Below are 10,094 nucleotides of genomic sequence, written 5' to 3'. Positions count from 1 at the left end.
TGAGGAGACCTGATTCGATGTTGTTCAGAACTGGGACTCACACAAACCTCTTCCCCTCCTCACCACAGGTGGTCAGGTTTAAAGATGGAACTCTGCCTCATTTAACTGCAGCACTCCTTCCCTTAACTGCCTCACCCATAAATTTAAACGCAATCTGACTTTTCTAGTTTTTATTGAAGATAACAAGGTAAAGGATAAGGGTACAGGAATATGATGGTGGATAGTGGGTGCAGGACACCCTAAAGTTTAACCCCTTCCAGGTCCTTCACCTTGTGGAGACCAATTCAGTCTCAACACAAAGCTTTTCCTGCCCTTCCTGCTAATTCTTTGGCTATATATCTATTCAGTTTGTTATAATATATCACAGACATGGTTTGGCAAGATTCAAGGAATGAAGGGTTCAGGGATCCGCTCCCAAAGGACTCCAGAATCCTCAAACACTGATTGGCGCATCTTGAACTCAGGAGATAGCAAGATGTCAGTGAAACAATGGTAGCTGGTCTTCTCAATAGGAGCCTCAAGGATGTCTTCAGGTTGCTCAGAGCTCATTTTCTTCATATCCCCTTCATGAGTTCTTACCCCCAAAGACCCCTTTCCCTGGAAAATCCTTCCCAGAAATCCCCACTCTTCCAACTGTCACTTTCTCTCTTCCTCTTCAAAGATTCTGCTCTCCCTCCTAGAATTCCTTCCCTTGCCTCCATTTTAGTTACTACAGAGCATATTTATTTTCTCAACTCTAATTCACTAATAATCCTTAAAATATATCACCCTGAATTGAAGACATACTTTCTGTCCAGAGCAAATAAGGGGGAGAAATATTTTTCCCCATGAATTTTTACTATAATTGTATTAGCACAACTTAGAAACTGGAAGGAGGGCCTAAACCTGTTACATTGAGGTAGAGAACTCCTAGTGAGGAGTGCTCTACCAGTACTGGTTCATTTCTATTATAGAGAGATATAAAAAAAGGAAAATGCAGGCTTAAGTGTATCCTCTGACAGATGCTAAATGTGGGACTTTGGACAACTAAGTCATTTAATTTTTCAATGCACCTATATCCTTAAGAAAGCACTGGCTTGTGTTTACTTTGCAGCAGATATACTGAAACTGAAATGATAAAGAGAAAATTAATAGGACCTCTATGCTAATATGATATGCAAATTCATGAAGGGTTCCACATTCAAGTAAACTTTCTTTGATTTTGGCAACAGATATGCTAAAACTGAAATGATATAGAGAAGATTAATATGGCCTTTATGGAACAATAATATGTTAACTCATAAAGAGTTCCATATTTTAAATAAGCTCTCCTTTGTTTTCTTTTGTCAAAAGAGAAAGCATTATTTTTTAATCATCCTTGCAATTTATATTAAATTGTCATCAGCTAGAGATCCTAAATTTTTCTCTGTAAAATGCTATCATAAAGAATTTTCCCCTAATCTGTACTTTGTGTAATTATTGGAAGTTTTAAATTGAGAACAAGACTTTGCATTTATTCCTCCTAAGTTTCATTATTTTTGGTTAGAGTTCCAGTTTTCAATCTTGTCTAGATAATTTTTAAACTTGATTTTGTCATCTAACTCTCCAAGACTAATTTCATCTGTACATTTAATGAGCTTGTTTCCTATATCTTCCTCCTAGTGATACTAAAATGTTGATAAGAACAAAGGAATAACTTTTTTATAGTTCAAACTTATATAATAAGCATTTATTAAGCATCTGCTGTAAGGCACCATACAAAATGCTTGTGATATAAAAACAAAATTAAAAATTATTCTACTTTAAAAGAATTTATATTCTAAAAACTGCCTCCATGTTGACATTGACACCTTACCAAGTGCCTTTTCCATATTTAAGCATTTACATAGTGATCTAGTACTACTGTCACTCAGCTCATATTTCTCCACTTTATCAACTTTGATATTTTATTCTGGAATAATTTAGAAAATGCATTGCTGACATGAAGTTATGATATATCTCACAAAGTTATCACTCTTTGGAGATGTCATGATAGTATACTTAGAAAATCCTAGAAAATAAATTAAAAAACTAATTAAAACAAAAGCTTTAGCAAAGTTGCAGTATATAAAATAAATCCACATAAATCAACAGCATTTCAACATACTATTGATGAATGAAGTTCAACAGCAGGAGACAGAAAAAGAAATGTCACTGAAAATAACTCTAACTAGCTGTCAAATCCTAATTATTGAGACAAACCAGGAACTATATGAATACAATTACAAAACACTTTTTACACAAATAAGGTCAGGTCTAAATGACTGGGAACACATTTATTGCAGAAGGGAAGGTAGAGACAATATAATAAAAATACCAAATTTACCCTAAATTAATTTAACTATTCAGTGGCACACCAATTAAACCATCAAAAACTCATTTTATGGAGTTAGAAAAAATAATTACAAATTCTATCTGGAAGAACAAAGGTCAAGAATACCAAGGAATTTAATGAAAAATAAAATTGAAAGAAGGTGGGTTATCTGTAACTGATATCAAACTATATGATAAAGTGATAATCATATGGTACTAGCTAAGAAATAGAAGAGTGAATAAATGGAATAGCTTAAGTACTCAACACACTATACAAAATGGCTGTATTAAACTAATATTTGATAAATCTAAAAAACCATGGTTTTGGGAGAAGAACTCACTATGTGATAAAATTGCTGAAAAACTGGAAAACAGTATGGTAGAATCCAGGGATAGCACTACATTTATATCATATACCAAGATAAAGTCAAAATACATACATGCTTTAGAAATAAAGGATGTTACTATAAACAAATTAAGGGAGCACATAATAATCTACCTGTCTGGTTTTTAGTTAAAGGGAAGAATTTATGACCAAACAGGACAAAAAGAACATTATGAGATACAAAATGAATAATTTTGATTACATTAAAATAAAATAGTTACAGAAACAAAACAAGGGAAACAACAAACTGGGAAAAAATTTTAAAGTAGTTGTCTCTGACAAGGCCTCATATTTCAAATAGAGAGAGAACTGAGACAAATGTATAAGAATATTAGTGATTCACCAGCTGATAAATGGTAAAAGGATTTGAAAAAGCAGTTCCCAGTTGAAAAAATTTAAACTATCTATAGTCATATAAAAATGTTTCTTGATTAAAGAAATGCAAATTCAAACTATTCTGAGGTACCAGCTCACATCCAACAAATTGGATAAAATGATGAAAAAATTAAATGAGAAATATTGGTGTGGCTATGGGAAAACTGAGGCATGAATACACTATTGGTGGAGCTATGACCTAATATAACCATTCTGGAGAGGAATTTGGATCCATACCCAAAGGAGAAAAAAAAAAGATATACCCTTTACCCAACAATACTATTATTAGATCTGTATCCCAAAGATATAAAAGAAATGGGGAATGGACCTACTCATACAGAAGTATTTCTGAAGCTTTTTTGTAGTCACAAAGAATTGAATGGCCATGAGTTGGGGATGTCCATCAACTTGGAAATGAATTAAAAAGTTGTGGTATGTGATTATAATGGAATACTATTGTGCCATGATTACTGACAAACAGGACAATTTCAGAAAAGCCCAGAAATATATAAATAGCTCAATGCAAAGTGAAGTGAGCACAACCAGAACACTATACACAGCAATATCAATATTTGGAAAATGAGGGAATGTCCTTCAATTGGGGAATGGCTAAAAAAATTGTTGTATCTGCTGGTGATGGAATACTATTGTGCTAAAAGTAATAATGAACTGGATGAATTCCATGTGAACTGTGTAATGAGGAATAAAAAGGGAAGTAGGCTTAAATATTAAAATGTGGGTCCAGAAGGGTGCAAGGATGACAGGAGTGACTGAAGGCAGGACCAAACAAGTAGGGAGACTAAGTTTTAAGAGCTAAGGAGGTGACTGTTACTGAACTGGCAGTTAGGCCCAATTGCCACTCTGTAGTATCTAGACTAGGCCTATGGAAACCAGCAAGTAAAGGCGAGAGTTTTATAACACTTTTAATTAGGGACAACTAAGATAAAGGATGGGAATAGGGGTAACTACACTCTTCAGACTAAGGGCAAACCCAGGGTCAGGGAAGGGAGTTATCTACACTAACTGAGACTTAAGCAAGACAGGGCCCAGAGACTAGCAAAGACTGAAGTGGATATCCTCACAGTAGTGTCCAGTCTCACTCCAGTGGTGTTTATGCTCCTCCAGTTTCTGCTGTACTTTGCAGGTGGGTAGATTCTGGGAGCTGACCCAGCCCAAGTTGACCTGCAACTCAGGTTGGGATTAATAGTCTCTACCAAAATCTCCCACAAGTAAGTCTCGGTCTTTCCACAGCATCTCTGGTAAACTGAGGTCTCCTTGGGTCAGTTGCAACTTGCTCCAACCACCACAGAGTCTCTCTCAGTACCCAAGAAGACACTTCCTGCTTCTTCATTCCATCTTGGAATTCTCCAGCCCTTCCTGCTAGGTCCACATAAACTATATATAAACTAATAACTAAGTAATCCTCACAACAGTTCCCCCCTTTGCACAAAGCCAAAATTCACAACATTTTGGTATTAGTGGACTACAAACTAAACTAAAATTCTAACCCAAAATAACAAACAACCTACACTAACTCTATTCTATCTAACACTATCCTACTCTACCCTACACTAGGGATTTTAACAAGGAAATATATAAGGATAAATACATTGAACAGTAACATAGTTCAAAGCATAAAGCAACCAATAACAATGCAAAATTTCCAACAAAATCAACAGCAAATATGAAATATCAACACAAAATCAAAACAAACATCAAACATAACTCCTATTCTAATACAGAAATATCTTACCAACTAATAAATGCAAACAATTTTGAAAAATACATTTTAACACAACATTGCATAAGTCTTTTTATCAAAATTAAAGCAGAACATCAAACCCACTTATGCAAATTACATCTAAATGTTTGCAACTCAATTATATCACAGTATTCACAGAATTTACAGTCATACACATATATACATATGATATATACATACAATATATACATAACATATATAGTATGATATACATATATGTACACATAATATATACACATCTAATATACATATGTACACCCTTTACACATATACAATACTTACACTATAATACAGTTTATAATATACACATACTATTTACACAACTATTTACATTATTTTGTGATATGTGATCTGTAGTATGTTATATGTTCTTCATGTAATGCAGTTTTGTTATGTTTGTTGTATCTGCCCTGTAATGTACATTAGTAACTTATTTTATCCTCTAATCTAATCTAATACTAATACTAAACTATTCTAAACTACCCCTGTGATATTAGTATATTAATCTAGCTACATTTACCTAAATAACTAGGCAATCTTGGCTATCTTGGCTATGTGGGGAGGCGGAAGGGGGGTGAAGAGGAAAGTAAGAACATGAATCACTTAATCATGGATAATTTTTCTAAAAAATAAAAATTATTAAATAAAAATAAAATAAAACAAAATAGGGTTTCTGCTTCTCTTCCATTGAAATATGGATGAATTAGGAGGTCCTTTGATATATGATTTGTTCCAAAACTTAGAGCCTCTGATTCAAAATTTAGAATTCTTTCCCCTACTACATGAGGTAAAACTAGGAGCAACTTTTTCTAAAAGATTTGCTGCAGTGCCTCCTCGGATACATATTACTTTTTTTTTTAAACCAATGCTGGAGTAAGCAACTTAGTCTATGTCACTCATGAAGACTAGAAAATATAATGTATGTGAAAAAAAATCAGATGGTAAGAAAATATCATGTGCTAATAAGCAATGGTTTCAGCATTTGTGAGTTATTAGGATGGTTCATCATTTTCAAGAAGAAATTATATTTTTGACCTTTTCCCTGATTTCATATGTATTAGAAGTAACACTTGAATTCAGGTCTGGCTTCAAAACTACCCTCTGTCTACCATACCACTCTAGAAGCAATGAAGTCCACCTAGGTCACATACATCCATTGCCTTAAAAAAACAAGTAGGAAAACATATAGGACCAGGTAGCAGCAATTAAGGATTGCTTGGCTTCTATTCAGCAAATTTTGAAATGTCTAAAGAAATTAGAGATGTATTAGTTGATTTGAGGACTTGCTTTCTTATTAGGCATCATAGAGAAAGACAAAGTGTTGTGTGCAGATGCAAAGCATGGAATCCCTGCAAAGGTACAGGGATAGCCTCACCCAGAATTCCAGGGGACCCTCCTGGAGAACTTTGGGTGAGGAGGCAGTTGAGAAGGGTTGGAGACAGTTAATTGGTGGGAGTGGATGTGAGCAGACATTCTGCTTGCTACTCCTGACTTGGGGGTTTCTCCGGAGGTGGCCATTGTAGCATAAGCCAGTGGTTTCTACTCATAGGGTTAACCTATTTGTTATTACTATTCTTCATTAATATAATTATATAATTACTTAGTGATTAGAGAGTAAGATATTTATCAATAGCAAGAGAGCCAGTTTTAGTTAAGTGCTTCATCCCCTCCAGTGAGGAGGGGGGGAAGGGGGCATCAATTTAACAGTTCAGGGTCACCTTTCCTTTATCCTAAAACCTTCATTAATTTCTCTAATTTTCCTTGTTAATTCCTAATATAACTTTTTACCTTCAAATCTGTGCCTGATAATTATTTGGGAAGATACTTATAATTCAGTCTGTACATTTAGTTTGAATCCTGTTGGCTGCCAGTTTAAGAAGATCTCCTCTGTCCTCAACTGTTAGATAACTAATTTCTATATACTCATCATACTGACCTGTGAGGAATACAAATTTAAGAAAAGGAACATCAATTGGGGTTTCAGCCATAACTGAAATTTACCAGAGGAATCTTATTCCTGTCTTCATTACCAACTGAAGCAGAAGCAGTTAGAGGGGTACGGGTTTGAGAATCAGGAGTGTTTTACCCCCTCCTTTCCTCACTGTAGCCTGTCAATCTCTGGCTCTTGACTTAAAGCTCTATTTGGCCCTGACACATTTATCTGCTTCTCCGAACTATCTGTTATTATCATCATAACAAAAGGTAGGAGAAAACAACACAGGAAAGGAATTCATCATGGGAAAGCATGGAGTAGGCATCTGTAATGAAAATGGAGAGCTCTTTAGGGATTTCTGCACCTTCAACGATCTTGTTATTGGGGGCACTATATTCCCACACAAGAAAATTCATAAGTCAACCTGGACTTCGCCTGATGGAAGGACGGAAAATCAGATAGATCACATCACAGTTTCCCGCAAGTGGAGAAGAAGCCTTCTAGATGTTAGAGCAAGATGTGGTGCAGATGTGGCCTCGGACCACCAACTCCTGGTGGCAACTTTTAGAACCAAGTTGAAATCATTCAACGACCTTTCAGGCAGATTACAGCATAAGCTCAACGTGCAAGACCTAAAAACCAGAGAGGAAAAAGAAGCATTCAATTGCGAAATCAAGAACAAGTTCGCGGCCTTGACAGGACTCATGAGAGAGACAGTCGAAGACCACTGGACCAAACTCCAGCAGACCTGGAAGACCACCTGCGCAGAGGTCCTGAGAAAGAGAGAGAGAAAGCTCAAGGAATGGTTAACACAAGAGACTTGGGCCAAGATACAACAGAGAAGAGATTTGAAACAGAAGATCAGCCAGTGCCAAGATCAACAGGAGAAAGAAGAACTTCGAACACAGTACTGGGAAATTAACCGTCAAGTCAAGAAGAGCGCAAGATATGACAAGAGACGGTTCATTCACGATATGACCAAAGAAGCAGAAACAGCAGCTGGGCAGGGGAACATGAAGAGGCTATACGAAATAACAAGAACTCTATCGGGAAAGAATTAAAACCCTAGCAAGCCAGGGAAGGACAAGACTGGCAAGACAATAACAAGCGATGCAGGGCAGAGAGCCCGATGGGCAGAGCATTTCGAAGAAATCCTGAACCAACCGCCTCCACCAACTGTTCCGGACATACCACCAGCCACCGAATTGCTTCAGGTGAACACGGGCCCATCTACCAAAGTTGAGATCATCAAAGCCATCAAGACCATGAAAAATGGTAAGGCTGCAGTTCCAGACGGCATCCCCCCTGAGGCACTCAAGGCAGACTCAGAAATGTCAGTGGAGATGCTACAACCCCTCCTGCAGAAGATCTGGGAACAGGAAAAAGTCCCGACAGACTGGAAACTAGGCTACCTAGTGAAGCTACCCAAGAAAGGTGACCTATCCCAATGCAGCAACTGGTGAGGAATCATGCTTCTATCCGCTCCCAGCAAAATCCTGACCAGAGTCATCTTAGCAAGACTGAAGGAGGCCTTGGACAAGAAGCTGAGAATAGAACAAGCAGGGTTTCGTCAGCACAGATCGTGCACTGACCATATCGTCACCCTGAGAATCATCATCGAACAGTCCATCGAGTGGCAGTCTCCCCTCTACATGACTTTTGTAGATTTCGAGAAGGCATTTGACGGCGTGGACAGGAGCATCATCTGGAGATTGATGCAGCATTACGGGATTCCCCCAAAGCTCATCAACATCATCCAGCGGTTATACGAAGACTCTACCTGCCAGGTCATCCATAATGAGAAACTGATGGCTCCCTTCACAGTGAAAACCGGAGTGAAGCAAGGCTGCATGCTTTCACCCCTTATCTTCTTGATGGTCATAGATTGGACCATGAGAAGAATTACCAAGGACAACAATACGGGCATTCAATGGACTCACACCAAACAGCTCAAGGACCTTGACTTCGCAGATGACATCTGTCTCCTTTCTCACAAGCAGCAGGATGCGCAAGCCAAACTTGCACGACTCTCTGAAGAAGCGGAGAAGACAGGTCTGAAGATCAACAAGAGGAAGACCGAGGTGATCACAGTCAACAGCAAACAGGACCTGCCAATCCAACTACAGAGAGAAAACATCAAGGATACGGACCACTTCACCTATTTGGGTAGCATCGTCAGTAAGGAAGGCGGAGCAGATGAGGACATCAGAAACTGAATCAACAAAGCCAGACAGGCATTTAACACTCTGCGGTCTGTCTGGATCTCCAAAGCACTGTCCCTCGTCACTAAGCTCGGAATCTTCAATACCAACGTAAAGGCCGTCCTCCTATATGGATCAGAAAGCTGGAGAGTGATGAGCGCTAACACCAACAAACTCCAGGTCTTTGTTAACAGATGTCTATGTCACATCTTGAACATCAGATGGCCTGAAAAGATCTCCAATGCTAGTCTCTGGGAAAGAACATTCCAGTACCCCATTAGTCAGGACATAAAGAAACGTAAGTGGAGATGGATAGGACATACGCTACGAAAACCAGAAGACAACGTAGCCAGACAAGCATTGAGCTGGAACCCTTCAGGGAGGAGGAAAGTTGGAAGACCAAAACAGACCTGGGGAAGATCTGCTGAAAATGAAACAAAAACGGTCGGAATGACATGGGCCCAGCTGGGGGAAGTTGCCCAGAACAGAGTCTGTTGGCGTGAGATGGTTGCGGCCCTATGCTCCTAAAGGAGTCAACAGGAATAATAATAATAATAATATGATCTCTGGCTATAGTATGCAGATATTTGATGACAGAAATCTTTACTCAGTCTATCTAGAATACTCAATGATATTAGTGATTTTGTTCATATAACTTCTAAAGCTTTGTCTTAAAAGGCAGTGCAGTGTAATGGCTGGAGCATAGGACTTGATTCATGTCTCAGCTGCTTATTACTAATGTGACCCTGAGCATGTTACAAAACTTCTTCTGTCCTTAGTTTTCTCATATGTAAAATGAGGGGACTAGACTCAGTGACTTGCAAGTTCCCCATCCAGCCCTACTTATATGTTTTTATCTCATATGAACTTTCTAGACTAGTGAATTTTATTCTTTAATCTGCTTACATATTCATTCCTTTGCTTTGCTGATTTTGTTTACTGCCTTATCCCCAGCTCTGACATGACTTTCATAAGTAAGTGGCCCACAAAATGAATAGACATTCTAGTTACAGATTCATCATTGATTGATATGCTAGCACCTTCTGGTAGCTTATAGAGCCAAGTGAAATTGACTGCAATTCCACTAGACTCCACAGGATGGAAGCC

The 10,094-nt window shown here is 37.9% G+C and overlaps 2 non-coding genes across 2 annotated transcripts; both read left to right on the top strand.

Moving 5' to 3' along the window:
• The first annotated feature begins 1,078 nt into the window (after positions 1-1,078).
• LOC123250797 lies at positions 1,079-1,184 on the top strand. The gene has a single exon (XR_006506434.1). It is a non-coding gene; the product is annotated as a U6 spliceosomal RNA (small nuclear RNA).
• Positions 1,185-1,195: 11 nt separating this feature from the next.
• LOC123250793 lies at positions 1,196-1,299 on the top strand. The gene has a single exon (XR_006506430.1). It is a non-coding gene; the product is annotated as a U6 spliceosomal RNA (small nuclear RNA).
• Positions 1,300-10,094: the final 8,795 nt, after the last annotated feature.

This window comes from Gracilinanus agilis, chromosome 5 (genome assembly GCF_016433145.1).
Source record: "Gracilinanus agilis isolate LMUSP501 chromosome 5, AgileGrace, whole genome shotgun sequence".
NCBI lineage: Eukaryota > Metazoa > Chordata > Mammalia > Didelphimorphia > Didelphidae > Gracilinanus > Gracilinanus agilis.
This window is presented reverse-complemented; position numbering and strand designations above follow the sequence as displayed.